We start from the raw sequence: 15,445 nt of genomic DNA, 5'->3' as shown, positions 1-15,445 counted from the left end.
GCAGAAAAAGAACGCCGACTCATACCATCGTCAAGCGAAATCACGAAACGCTGCCCCGCGTACCGCATAGTCTTTCATTTATTCAGTGTTTGAAAGAGCATTTCTAGATTGCTTTGAGAATAGGTCGTATGTGCAAAAGAGAGATTCTCTTTGTTCACGCTCTCTTTCGCTAATAGATCGGCAAGTTTAGCATTTTCTGCTACATTTTCACTTTAGCACGCTAGACAAAGTGATTGTCTTTAGATATCTGCCAAAAAATCCAATTTGTGTATAGCTTTGTACACCGAAGTCAAACTACCAATATGTTTTATGTGCGTGAATCATATAAAAAAGATTCAACTGGCCTTAGCTTGATTTTATGTGCAGCTTTTAAATACTATTTGCTAACATGGATATTTAATGGCTGAGCATTTATAAAATAAAGAAAACTCATTTAGAAGTTATTCAATCGAACAATAAATTTTATGTGCATCGATGCATAGTTAATAATTATCATCAATGGCACATAGAATTCAAAAGCGCAGAGTAGAAGTGATTTTTTCTAAATGGCCGACCGAAGGGATCGGAATCATGTTCTGGTGACAAAACCAGGTAAGCAAATTTAATTTATTACCAATAATATCAGATGAATACACTATTTCCTTCATTTTTTCCAGCTTCAAACTCCTAGCATGGATGTGCAGTATCCGGTTCTGGTAACACCGGCATTTAGAAAATTATACATGGCCAGTTTAATCCACTATTTTGGCGGACGCAGAGAGAAAGCAGCATCCGAAAAACGTATATTGCGATCCATTTTACACAAACCAAAATATCATCCTCAAGTTTTGGTGCAGAAATCGTGTTTCCATTTCGCAAATGTTGCCTGAGGAGCCGACGACAGATCGCTTTACGGGAATCTTCTTTTAATGGACATGAATTATACCACAAGCTTACTGTTTCAAGAAAGGGTCGACGGGTATTTTTCTTCCGCAGATGTCTCCAGAGGTCCCGCCAAAATGTCGTCAGAGGTGCTGACGAAAGATTGACGGGAATCTTCTATAGTAATGGACGTGAGTATTTTCAAGTTCACCGCTTCAAGGATCGTCATGGAGGAACATAATATGATGGAATTTATGTTGTGTTATGACGAGTTTGGAGACCACAATGTGATGGAAAAGGTGTTGAGGAACCACCCAATCAACTACGAAGTCCCGGAATAATGATTTTTGATTGGACTCCCCAAATGTATATTCGAAGAATATGTTAAATGCCGCAATAAATTTTAATATATTAATCACTTTGTGAGTTTTCATCAAGGTTTTCATACGTTTTATTTTTGAGAGATAAAAACAAAAAGAAACAAAACGGATTCGGGTTTAAGAGGAAAGTCGAATGAATAATATTAGCAGTCGCACATAAAATGCATTGGAAGGGTTATTTAAATTACATTGGGCGTGCGTTTAGTTTATGTATGCTTTGCACATAAAATCAAATGGTCGATAAATCTCCAGTTTTATGTGCACTGCCAATAAAAATTATTTGCAAAGCTTGATTGCAAAAATACATGTGCATTGCACATAGAATTTAGATGGGGAATTATCTCAGTGTATTCTCAAAGCACTCTAGATTTGTCCCGATTTTATAACCTGTTCTTGATATGAAACGACCTAAAAGAAAACAGAATTATTATAATGTGAAGAAAATTATAAATTTATCTTCAACATGTCTCCATACTCAACCGGCATCGAGCGGAAAATGATAAACAAACAAATTTGGTTAAATCCATGACAACGGTTAAAAATTAGAACAAATTCAAATTTAAGTTGAAGGATTGCTTAGTTTTACCAAATTTATTTTGAAGCGTTGCTTCATTTCACTGGGTACCGAAATGTTAGTACATGGAACCATAAAATGAGTACTAATTTGTTCTGACCCCAACATCTTGATTATTATATCTATGATGGTACCGTGAATAAAAAATTGTGTATAATTTTGAATAACGAATATTATATAGTCGCATTTTAAATCGATTATATGAGGTGAATAATAACAGTGTCGCTTATTTGATATGGATAATAAATAACAAGAATACGACAGATTATTTTTATTATCAATTATTATTATTATTATCAACTAGCGAAAGAAACCCAGCTTTGCCCGGGTGGTGAAAATGTCATAATGAACTATTTTCAGAAGTAAAATTCACATCATAATTATAGATGTACTCATAACGCTTGAGTAAGGCTATATTTTTGTTCAAGGGTACATTGCTCTAAATATAACATTTAAGGCTGGAGAGTGAAAACTTTCCAAAATGTCACGTGTCATTTGACATAATGTCATTTGAATGACATTTTGCCTCCCACGCCCCAGATTACATATTTACAGCAATGTCTTGATAGACAAAGTTGTAGGCACATTTAAGCGCTATAAGTTCGTCATACATCAGGAATCAATAGCTAACTTCTGGGTTCTGGAAAAAATATTATGCATCTCGAGAAAATATAGAATACTGCGGCGTCCTGCTGGCTGCTTCTCAGGTAATCGCAACAGTCACTAAACACGACAGAGTCAATAAAAATCTTACCCACCGTATGCACTTGTCATGATAAACACTCTCCATGTACTCAGTGACTCCGGTTGCCTCTCACTAATACAATCGAGTACTGCTGTCATTTGGCGAAAAGCACGTGGTTTTGTTTTGAGAGGGAAAATTTTTCCTATCTTTTAACCCGGCGGCTATCTTGACGTCTACCTTCGCAGTCGAGCCTGCGAGAGTAAGACCGCCGCGAAAGTCTAGAAAAAGATAAGCGCGACAATATACAAACGAGTGCAAATGACATTTTACAACACTGGTTTTGTTTTCCTAAACAGCTGACCAAAAAGTGTATTCTTACGATTTTCCTCGTTAAATTCACTACCTTTTCGTATGTACAAACCTTGCGGATCTCAAAACGAATCGATTAGTGAGAAAATCTTGCAAATCGGTCAACCCGTTCGTGAGTTAAATCGTCAGGAAGGACACCCAAATTCATTTTTATTATACACTACTAAAAATCCACACATATTTATTGGCAAAAATCCATAGATTTAACTTATGATGTATATCAGCGCACACATAACCAGGAACTAATAACCGGGACGTGAGTGTCCCGAAGAACCGATTAAAAATTCATGCAACCCAGAAGAGCTGACGAGACCAGCACCGCCAGAGGCGCTAGTGTAGTTTACTCACATTATGGTTAAATTTATTTTGAAGTGTTTCGGAAAGTGTAGACTTTTTTGCTGTGAGTTTTGACAGATATTTTTATGATCTTGATTTCCGTTTTGCATTCATTGTTTGTTTGTTTGTTTGTTGAAAATGTAAGCAGGGTAACGTTTAATTTTGAACCTTTAACGTTTTAACGAAATGAACACTTAACCAAAACCGTTGTTCTGCATTGAAGGATGGCCCAGCAGAAGTTTAGATGGTGGGGAATCGTCCGGTCCTGTCGAAGATGGGAACACGACATGTACCAGGAGAAACAGTCGCGAGGCGATGCGGATCGTGGCCGTCGAGCCGGATTGATCTGGGGGAAGGAACGAGGAAGTGCAAGTAACAGTATGAACGAGGAAGTCATGCAGTCAAGGCGATTGCAGCAGCGGGAAATTATTGGAGAGGAGGGAGGAGATCCGATGAGGAGAAGGAGCAATCCGAGGCCAAAAAAATGAGGCGAAGAAGAAGAAAAAGGATAGCAGTGATAAGAAGGATGATAAGAAGAAGAAATCCAGTTAGAAGAACCGCAATCGGTTTCTTCCTCGTCATCCGCGGATTCGTCCTCTTATTCGTCATCATCGAACAACAACGAGGAGGAAGAGGAGTTGGTCGAAAAGTCGGGTAGCAAAGCGGAAGCCAGAGCCGAATCTTTCAAGGATAGTGGTGGCGCGGACGAGGAACTGGGCGATGGCGTAGTGGGACCGATCAAAACCAGCGGTAATCTAAGCCAGAAGGACTTTGGTCGGGCACTGCTGCCTGGTGAGGGTGTCGCGATGGCCGCCTATGTGACCGAGGACAACCGAATTCCGCGGCGTGGTGAAATCGGGCTTACATCGGACGAGATTGCCAATTTTGAGGACGTTGTATACGTGATGAGCGGTAGCAGGTAAGTTTTATCACTTTTTTATATCATTCTGTCATTTTACTAATTTTGGTATATCCTCGGGTATACTTTCATTAAAGCGCTGCTTTTCCATTAAGCTTTTCGTTCTTTTTTAGTTTTATTATTTTTTGTTCTTTTATTCTCGTTTCGGCTATCTTTTAATTTTGCCATGATTTTCTTTTGTATATGGATGAACAATTTAAAAGATAATGAATAACATAATTTTTCTTTTTTTTTCAGGCATCATCGCACGGAGTCGGTCCGTAATCGTAAGGAAAATCAAATCTATTCTGCAGACGAGAAACGAGCGCTGTCCATGTTCAGCAAGGGAGAACGTCAGAAGCGCAAAAACAAGATCCTGTCGCACTTCAAGGAGACGATCAGCGCTAAACTAGCCAGTGACAAGCGTTGAGTAGTTTCGCGTAACTAGGATTAACTAACTATCGTTAACTAGGAAAACGCATGTTCTGCGCTCGTGCTCTCAGGTTCGTCACCATACTCATTTTCTGCCGCATCGCCCTTCATAGTGCTGCAGCCACCTTTGGATTATCTTTTATATTACTGTTTTTAAATAATATGGACCTATGGACAATTAAAAATAAAAATCTTCAATTTCAGAGCCTTTGGATGAGACAACGTATCATGAAGCAAATCAAATCGTATCGACTGCTGCGATTGGTACCAGTGTCAGCGATCCTAATGATAAAATATCGGAAAACAACAACACAACTCCAATCTGCAAAACCGAAATTGTTCAGATCAACCTGACTTCGAAGATGCAATTCTAGTCGCTGTAGTTGAGTCACAAAACTTTACCCCAGTACGCCAAACCTTCGTTAGAGAGCATCCAATCGAGAGTAATCGACGCATCCACCGTCATGGATACTGCGGATGACAATTTACTGCCAAACTCGGACGCGGATGAACCGATCCCTTCGACCCCGTTAATTGATATTAGCAGTTCTATGATATCAATCTGCTTCGATGATGACGACTTTAAGAAAACAAAGAATCACTCTACTCACCAAGTGAAAAGCGTGACTAGCGTAGGTGACTTTGTGATTCTAGAATTGCATGAAGGTAACCGAGAACCAGATTACCTGATCTGAATCAGAATTACCACCTGCAACATCTGCCTCGGTGTCATCACAAATAAGTATGTTGGAATTATATCCCGATACTGATTCTTTGCTAGTTCAAACTCCATCAAGAGTTTTTGACGAAGAGTTGAACTGCTTTTATTACGTTGATGAAATACAAGATGGGGCTTCCCTAATCTTCTATGATTTTCTAGGATCTTCTATGACATCTTCTAATTTGCCATCAACCTATTTGATCTACAACGGTGAGGATGATCAGATTGAAGAAAATCAGATCAAAAGCGGCGTTGAAAATCCTAGAACCGCCGACAACCCCTAACATCCACATTTCAACAAACATTGACAAAATCAAGACGTATGCATTTAAAAGAAAATCTTAAGCAATCCAATCGAAGGCCAAAGAACAGGCACCTAAATTAATCAAAAAGGTAATCGTAAATTAGATAGATTTATTTTGTTCTCGAAAATAATTTTATTTCTTTTCTACTTCAAGCGCATTCTAAAACATCGCATTGAAATGGTTCTACAGTCAACTAACCCATCTGTTGGAAAACCGAAAAGACCACCTCGTGAAAGCACGGTAGTTAATCCACGTCAACGGCACGAAGTTCAATTCAAACGCAAGCTCTCTCGTTGTTGGATGTTTCTTTAAAAGCAACCCAAACCGCCACCGTTGCAACGCACGTCTTCTACAACTCCTTGCCCTTCAACTTCGTCGTCGCGGTCTGCATCTCGTTCCTTGGTAGCTCCAATGCCTATCGTGAAGTGAATTCGGCCAACACCCTGTTGCGGATGGGAACGCAGAAAAAACTACATGAATTGTGGGCTTTGCTGAATTTTCTGTTGCCGGATATTTTCAACATCGGAAATGATTTTGACTCCTGGTTCGACCCTAATGAATGCATTGGGGAAAACAAAATTATTGAACGTTTGCATGCGGTATTGAAACCTTTCCTGCTCCTGAAATCGGAAGTAGAGAAGAGGGTGCTGCCAAAAAAGGAGGTCAAAAATGCGAAAATCAAGTGGTTAAATTGGTTATTCAACAAAGGCGTTTAGTGGACAACAAAACCATTCGATTCGCCCCCATCGCGTTTTCGATCATGTGTTGCAGAGAGGTGAAAAGCAAACCCCAGAGCAAGCTGCCAAGCAGGGATAATCTTCATTGCGTAGTTTTACCTTGGACACCGAATACCTCGAAAACCGTTCGGTTCATCAGTTCGATGGAGAGAATTATCATGAGAAACAAAAACTGCACGCTCTTAGCTCCTGGATTAAACCAAAAATGGCAAGAATAAAACCTACTATGCAGTTGATGCATATTTTAAAGAGGCTCTCCGAGTGGACGAACCCAAAGTATCGAAAGCTGCCCTTCCTTCGAAGCAACCAATTGTTCACGACTTCCAGTTTTTCCCACCGAGTCTCTGTGAGCTGTTCGATCATGAAATGTACAACTATCACAAAACGGGCATGGGCATGGAAGCAATCAAGGTCCAACGGAAGGAACAGCGTAAGATCCATAAAGCGGACCCGCTCAGCGATTAGGAGCTGCTCGGAAAAGAATCGCTTCTGACGCAATGCTTCACCAACTGGAACAAACGAGACTTCAATCAGTTCAAAAGTCAAAACCAACGAATCGGTCGGGATGGTCGGGACGGTCGGGAAAACATTGCCAAGGAGGTGGAGGGCAAAACACCGGAAGAGGAGTACAGTGCGGTCTTCTGGGAACGTTGCCACGAGCTGCAGAACATTGAGCGGCTGATGGCTCAGATCAAACGAAGCGAGGCAAAGATACAACGCTGGACATCGATTAAGAAGGTCCTTGGCAGTAAGGTAAGGAGAATGAGGAACAAGACGACCACCCTGTTTCTGACACAAAATTGCAGTGTGCCACCCATTTGAGGTTCAGGGAATGGTGTATTATGTTGTAATATGCTAATACATATCTCAATATAGTGAATAACTTTTTAAATATTTTTTAGACTTGATCTTATCTACTACACCATCTTCAACATCACCGGACATGTGGTCTACCGGAAGGAGTGGGAGAAAAATCCGCCTTCACAGAAGATAATGATTCTGGTAGTGCGGTTCCGAGCTGCAGAACAATGAATCGGGATTCCTGGAAGACGAAAAAGGCCTAAGGCGGGTTCCACCTGCGGATGATAATGCAGAATAATAATATGCGGAAATGTGGCGTGACGGTAAGCTCGCGGTTTTTATATGTATTTCATATACATGATTTGTGATTGTTGTTTTACTGTATTAGTATATGCGAATAAAAATGATAAATAAAATGAAAACGGAATATTCAATTTTGCATACGTAAAATTTTATTCTGACCTACTACAGACTCAAATTGAAAGCACACCCTACTTGTTGTTTTGAATGCTAAACTGTTAATTCGAAAGTAAAATACACATTTAGTTTTGAGAGGAAAATGTCATTAAAAAGTCAACTCCTGTCACAGTTCGTACCGAAGTAACATTCTTGCACTTGTAGATTTAACAGTCTAATACTTTCTACTGAAAATCACTAACTAATTTTCTCAACTTTACCAACGTTTTATTTAATTTTACCAACGATTTTTTTTGTGTGGTATTTCTTTGATTTGCGATGGGATGAATATATGTTCAGTGAGATCACAGATAACAGATATTTAGGCTGGTATAGCATATATGGGGCCCTTCTTAGCCGTGCACTAAGACGCGCGGCTACAAAGCAAGACCATGATGAGGATGGCTGGGTTTGATTCCCGGTGTCGGTCTAGGCAATTTTCGGCTTGGAAATTGTCTCGACTTCCCTGGGCATAAAAGTATCATCGTGTTATACTAAGGACACACCTGTGGTACTTGTACCATGGTACAAGAGGACAAAAAAATTATTCCAGGACTATCTTTGATAAAGACAATAATTGGTATGGTACTCATTTCAAGATTCTTGTGCCAAGGTACTTATACCACCAGTGTGTCATTAGCAAGGAATGTAATTGTCGCTGAAAAATGCAAAAACAAGCAACACAAGAGAATAGCGATAACTCTTTGTCCTCATCTGCAAAGGATAAAGACAATATTGCGTTCCGTTTTATTTGCAACAAACATGGAGAGGAAATTGTTGTGAACTTTTCAAACTGCGATAACTTGTATATTTCAGAAGTAAAACACAAATCATGTAAACAGATGGTTAAGTTTATGTCTAAACATTGATAACTGATACTTATTTACATCAAAAACCGACTACTTCTCAAAATGCGCGGCAGGCGATCATTGTCCTATTCTGTTTGGGACAAACGCTTATTGCAAGTTGAGTTTGACCCAACATTTACAAGAGAGGACAATGTTGTTGTCTTTGGCAATGTTGTTATTTTAATTCCTTGGTCATTAGTATTAGCCTCATGAAACACGAATACAAAAATGGTAACCTGCAGGTTACCATACTAAGCCATGGCTTAGAAACCTCGCAGTTAATAACTGTGGAAGTGCTTAATGAACACTAAGCTGCGAGGCGGCTCTGTCCCAGTGTGGGGATGTAATGCCAATAAGAAGAAAAAGGAGAAGAACCATAGGTGTGTAAATATCAGCAACAGTTGATTCAAATGCATATATCATTTGGAAGGCGGTTGGCAATCGTTTGAAGATGGCGCGATAATCATTACTGTGTAACACGCAGCATATATACAACTGTCAAACGTTTGACGATTACTTATCAGTTGCGTCCGTATGTACTTCTGCAATCAGTTGAGTAGATGGCAGTAGTGAGTCAACGTATCACATATGGACCTATTGCACATAGGACCTATTTTCAAAGCACTCTAATCTGTTATTTGTGGGAAAAAAAGTTCCGTTTTCCATCCCACCACAGATAACAGATATTTTAACTAGAACCAATTTAATTGAAAATCATGTGTAAACTTTTGAATTAATATACGTAGGCTCACTACTGCCATCTACTCAACTGATAGCGGAACTACATACGGACGCAACTTATCAGCAATCGTCGAACGTAGCCAATGCGTTTGATAGTCGCATTTGGACTGCGTTTTAGACAACAATGATTGTCGCGCCATCTCCTAACGATTGCCAATTGCAGTTATAATTTTCAGAACATGTGAATCAACAATAAATGAATTATTGGCAGTGGCTGATTTTCTACCCGCCGCTTCCACATCCAGGCGCTGTCGTATATGCGTAAATAGCCAGCATGAGTTAACCGCCCGAAATTTGTATGGCGAAAGACATCTAACGCGGGTTTTCTCAAAATTATGAATTTTCTTGAAAAACTATTTGGTACCTGTTATGACGGATGCTGTCCGCTACTACGTCTACCAAATATTTTTTCGATGAAGGTGCTTAATTTTGAGAAATCGAGCCTTAGATGCCTAGAATTTATTACAACCATTTTAAAATTATCTCTGCTGTACTGCAAGATCTGTCTGTTAAACACCGTCGTGTGTCTTCTTATTTTTGCTTCGTCTATTACCTTGATTTTGATATGTTGCAATGATTCGAAAGGAACAACCGCACCTTAGGAAATGCCGCAATGTTATCTCCCCATCACAATAGAGTATACGGCCAGAAAAAAGCGCGGTGTGTCGTTTCCTGTGGGGAGCGCCGCGTGTACTTTTGAGCAAATGCGTTAGTAGTGCTTGCAACTAGTTATAAAAAGATGTTTTTTCAGCACGTTGTACGATTGATTCACGTTTCAGTTGTGCGATAAATACTACGAGGGCTGAAAAATCAAGTTTTGAACAAGCTATTTTTTGCAATGGCGAGAAATGGGGTTTTAATATGATAAATCTATACCAACATTGTACATTCTAAATTACTTCACATGATCATTCTTGCCAATAAGTTATGAAACACTGCATAGTTCGACAAACCATGAAGCGGTAGAAGTAGAAGAACTTGCCTTTGTTCATCAAGCTACAGTAATAGCCCGATTTTATCACCCCCTGGTAAATTTAGAGAATAATTTTTAATTTTTCAATTCATTTCACAAATATGAATCTTCTTAAAGGTTGGTATCGTGTTCAAAAGAAATTTCTTTTTCTATCTCAATCACATGTTAAATTCCGTTCACTGAATCGGAAACGTAAAGAATCGAAACAAAATTCTTACAGCAGTATCCACATGAAAAGAAACAAAAACAAAATTGGCATTTGTAAGGTTCCCAAGCAAAGTAATGGAAGCTGTCACTTTACTTTCGGAAAAATATTCTGCTCGATTATTCCGTAAGTAAAAGTGACAATTTGCTCCATGCAGATCAGTTGTCAAAATTCCTCTTGGTAATATTGAACAAAATTCCGTAACCTCTCTACTTTTAAAGTCGATACTGGCCTTTAACCCTAGACAAAATGCGTGAACAAAATGTGAACACCCGTACTGTTCTAATGTTCGTTTATAATTATAGCACCCACATGAGTGTAAAAACGGATTTTAAGCAACTCTTTTCAGTTGAATAATGGTCATAAAGCACCCTTTTCATTGATATGAAAAGTAGGGCATTTCATCACTCAAGCACGAAACCAGGTATTATGATCAGGAATTGCAAAACAATGTTTCTCTCTAAATAACCATGCACACTGTTAAACAATAGTCCAGAAAAACTTGACACTCAAAAAAATATTGTAAAAATAAAAATCTGTTATAAAAATCTCGTAAATAAAGATTAGCAAAAGTTGATGAAAACTTGGATTTTCTTAAAGAAGTCAGTATTTAAAAACATATTTTTGCCTTCTCGTACAACTAAGTTGTACCGAAAGGCTATCATTTCACCTGAAAACGAACTTTTTATAGAAGCCTCTGAGACCCATAGTATTATATACCAATCGACTCAGTTCGACGAGCTGAGCACATGTCTGTCTGTCCGTGTGTATGTATGTGTGTATGTGTGTGTGTATGTGTGTGCACAAAAGCTATGAAAAACATTAGACAACTTTTCGTATAGTAATCCTTAACCGATTTTCTCGCAACAAGTTTCATTCGACAGGGGACAAAGCCTTGTTGATCACTATTGAATTTTATAACGATCGGTCATTGCATTTGAAAGTTATGAAGAAAATGGCACATCGGACCATATATACTCTAGGGATCCTATAATGAGAGATATGCGAAAGCGGCCATTGTAAGCCAATCGAGCATTGAGAACTGTCAAAACGTGAGCCAAATGAACGTTGTTATTGTTGCAGATTGAGACGAGGTTGAAAGGTATTGAGATAAATTTGGAGAAAAGTTTCATCGAATAAACAATTTGTTTTACTTTTGCGAGTAAAAGTAATCTAGTTTTTGTATCGTGTTTCGCCTATTTGTATTGCACTGTCATTTTAGTGATAATGCTTATTTAAACACTGTTAGTGGACATACAAACATATTCCAAATTGTTTTCAAATGCAAAGTCATATACAAGCTTCAACATTTTGCGCTGCGGCAAGTGCTGGAAGCGTTTGCTAACAAAAGTAACAGCGTTGCTAAATCGTCTGGAAAAGTATTTGCATATCTCTCATTATAGGATCCCTAATATACTCCATATAAGGTTGGTGTCTCAACTAAAGGCGAGAAAGGCACCACCAACGCTAGGTGGATTAATCTGGGTTTTTTTAATGAAGATCTTGACCAAGTACACATAGTATTGTTGAAAACATATAGTACAGTACATAGTACAGTTGAAAACCGAAGTGAGCTCTCGCGACAATGGATCAATCAAGGTAACTCATTTTGCACTCACCGCATCAAAACAACGGCGGCACTGTATACGCATATTTCTACTCGTGTGTGTTTGACAGAACATGTCTACGGTGGCGCTATCTGTTCATTCCATAGCGTCGGTTTTGCTTATTGATTGGTCCATTGAGTTTTTCCTTATTTCCTGTGTCGCAACTACGTCGCGACTAGTGCGCATAATGGCGCACGGCGGTGGCATAGATGCGCACTAGTCGCGATGCAGTTGCGACATCAGGAAATAAGGAAAAACTCAATTGTCGCGAGAGCTCACTTCTGTTTTCAACTGGAAGCACAATACATGTCTTCAAAGAATATTTCAGGACCATTAAAAATATTAATAGTTAAATGCTTGACTATGCTTGATAATATTTGAATAATGTATCTCAAATGGGGCAAGAAAACCCCATATTGAAACAATTAAATGATACCGAAGCTACTAAAACTCTTGCACAACCTTCAATTATGATTTACTATGCGCTGAATCTGTTGAGTAACAGATTTACTATCATTTTAAGCTGATTTTTATTATTCAATGGTTTTATACATTTTTAAAATTCTAGATAAGGTTCAGTTATTTCATGTGATTTTGAAGGTATTAATGAAAAATAATTTAAAAAATATAACTTAATATAGCTATTATATTTGTTAATATTGATGCTCTAATACATTGATTTTTACAAGTACCCTTCTTGCCCGTAGTATATTTGAACGAGTCAAAACAGTGTTTTAGTAAAGCCTCATTTAACGGGATTGCCGTGCTTTTTGAAAAAAGACTATCGTATTGTGACTATAGCAAAGCATGCTTGGTGAGAAGATATAAAGTATCATCCGGCATTTTATCAAAGTTTGTTGAATCTAAATCTGCAAAAACTGCTTTTATTGCACAGCTCTATTATAGATAATAGCGCGAAAAAATGACTCACAGTGTGTGCTTTTTTTTGTAAAATTGAATATAGGTCAAAAATGTATTTTTCGTATATCTTTTATTATAACAAATTATTAATTATTTCATTTTGCCTTGATGTTACCAAGTTATTTTCTTTTACGTTCGTTTTTTAAAAGAGTTAACACAAAGTGTGATAATTCGTATTATTACAAATATTACACTAGTGGAGGATCCGATTCGCACCCGTGATTAATCTCATGATTGGGACTGTAGATTTTGTCGCACGCTATGCTGGTTGGTCACTGTAGGAAACATGTGGACGTCCTTGTCAGTGGCGTAGCCAGAAAATTGATCTGGGGGGGGGGGGGGGGGGTTCAGAACATTTTTTTCGAAGAAAAAAAAAATCTTCTAAAAATGTTGTCTCTGGGGGGGGTTTTATGCCCAAAATCACCCCCGTGGCTACGCCACTGGTCCTTGTCCTTGTCATGAAACATCATTGTCGTAGAACTATTCTGCGATTTGTTCTTGTCAAAGAAAATTCGCACCTCATATGCAAATTTATCTTCAGCTTGTCCAAACAGGTGATGAATGAACGAATATCTACTTTCTATTTTTTACAGAACTTCAGTACCGAACTACTAAAAAAGCAGTTCGACAGTTTGTTGTCGAATTTAAAAACGAACAGTCGCACCGCTCTTCAACGGCGGATTCCATACAGCTGTTTTCGGCTGGAATACGACAAGCATATTCGAATTAACAGTAAACTCCGTTTTTATATTAGTAGATAGATAAGGTTTCATATCTCACTACTCAGTACTAACTTCCATTTCTAAGTACTCACTGCTTAGTACTCTGAACGTCTCATTGTTCACAAGTTAGAGCTTGTACTTTTAACTATTCAAAAAAATGTGTACTCATATTCACATACATACAGACATCACCTCAGTTCGTCGAGCTGAGTCGATTGTTGGTATATAACACTATGGGTCTCCGGGCCTTCTATCAAAAATTCGTTTTCTGGGTGATCATATAGGCTTTCGGTAAAACTTTGTTGTACGATAAAGACAAAACGTCGTGGATATAGAAAAACGCAATACATATGTGCAATTTTTGACGATTTGTGTAATTTATTGTGGAAGAGAAAACATGAAGTAAAAGCCAGTTCATGACTAAGTCCGATTCATTTTGTTTTGCTTAATGACTTCTACTACGTACAGAAACAATTCGCTAACTGAGCGCTTCTTAACTGCTGCAGCCCAGTTTAAAAGCAGTTAACTATCAAAAGTAGACGTCAATCGAAATTCCGACTCCTCCCCGCCATCACAAGATGTTTCACGTGGAGGACCAACGCGCAATTGGAGTTTTCGAAAAGAAAGTGCTGCGTACCATCTATGGTACGGTGCAGATGGCGGACGGTACGTGGAGGAGGCGAATGAACCACGAGTTGCATCAGCTGTTGGGAGAACCATCCATCGTTCAAACCGCGAAAATCGGACGACTGCGGTGGGCCGGGCACGTAGCCACCCAAGCAACCAGAAGTTCGGATAAGAAGGGCTATTTTGGCTTAATCAGCTCTCATTTTAAGTAATTTTTTGTATGTAACGGAACTTTAAGTGAACTTTAAAGTTCCGTTAAGGATGCTTGGAACTTGTTGTGAACCATAGTGAACCAATTAGTTCGGTTAAGAGTAAATTTAAGTAAAATCTGAACTTCTGGTTGCTTGGGCAGAATGTCGGACAGTAACCCGGTGAAAATGGCAACGATCCGATGGGCACAAGAAGGCGAGGTGCGCAGCGGACAAGGTGGATCGATCAGGTGGAAGATGACTTGCGGACCCTCCGTAGACTGCGTGGTTGGCGACGTGTAGCCATGGACCGAGCCGAATGGAGAAGACTCTTATATACCGCACAGGCCACTTCGGCCTTAGTCTGAATAAATGAAAATGAAGGTTTCACGTTTAACTAGCTATCAATTTTGCGGTATTTGCCGTCGCAAACCCGAAATCAACACAGAAGGACAATTGAACCCATAGAGAATCAGCGATCACGACAATCGTGTATGGGTTAACATTCGAACAATGTGGATTACGGAATAGTGATTCCGCTTGTCATGCCAAAACTTAAACGCGGTGCAGAAAATAAATCACGGACAGCTGAACAGTGTTTTTCTTTCGAGAAGCTTCTTGTAACATAGGGTTTCTTACCCCATTCCCGGCCTAACATGCGTACGACTGCATTATTTAATTGATATTTATGACAGGAAACAACTTTTTCTGAAATTTGTAGGCTGTATAATACTGCATTGGGGTTCACTTCTGCTTAAAAAATAGCTATTCGTGCTAAATATCGTTCAAAGAAGCTTTTATTTGATTTAAATGAACGAGGTGCAGCACTCATTTCAGTCATAGCGATTCCCAATCCGGCATACAAAAAACCAGTTCCCGGCCTAAGCAAAATTTCACTAAATCTCTCAACATTTTACTCTCATTCTCTCTCGACGGTAGAAAATGCGATGTAAACAAAAATATGCACGTTCCACGACAACAAGATGCCAGATGGTATTATTCATAATCATTTTATTTGGTTGAGAAGATATATAAACTCATCCAAATTTCTTCCAAAT

General features: G+C 38.8%; 2 pseudogenes; both read left to right on the top strand.

Moving 5' to 3' along the window:
- Nucleotides 1-545: 545 nt before the first annotated feature.
- LOC134206541 (NKAP family protein CG6066-like) lies at nt 546-5,642 on the top strand (annotated as a pseudogene).
- Nucleotides 5,000-7,533, top strand: LOC134206540 (chromatin-remodeling complex ATPase chain Iswi-like; annotated as a pseudogene).
- Nucleotides 7,534-15,445: the final 7,912 nt, after the last annotated feature.

This window comes from Armigeres subalbatus, chromosome 1 (assembly GCF_024139115.2).
Source record: "Armigeres subalbatus isolate Guangzhou_Male chromosome 1, GZ_Asu_2, whole genome shotgun sequence".
Lineage (NCBI taxonomy): Eukaryota > Metazoa > Arthropoda > Insecta > Diptera > Culicidae > Armigeres > Armigeres subalbatus.
Note: the sequence above shows the minus strand (reverse complement) of the source record. Positions and strands in the feature narration are given on the sequence as shown.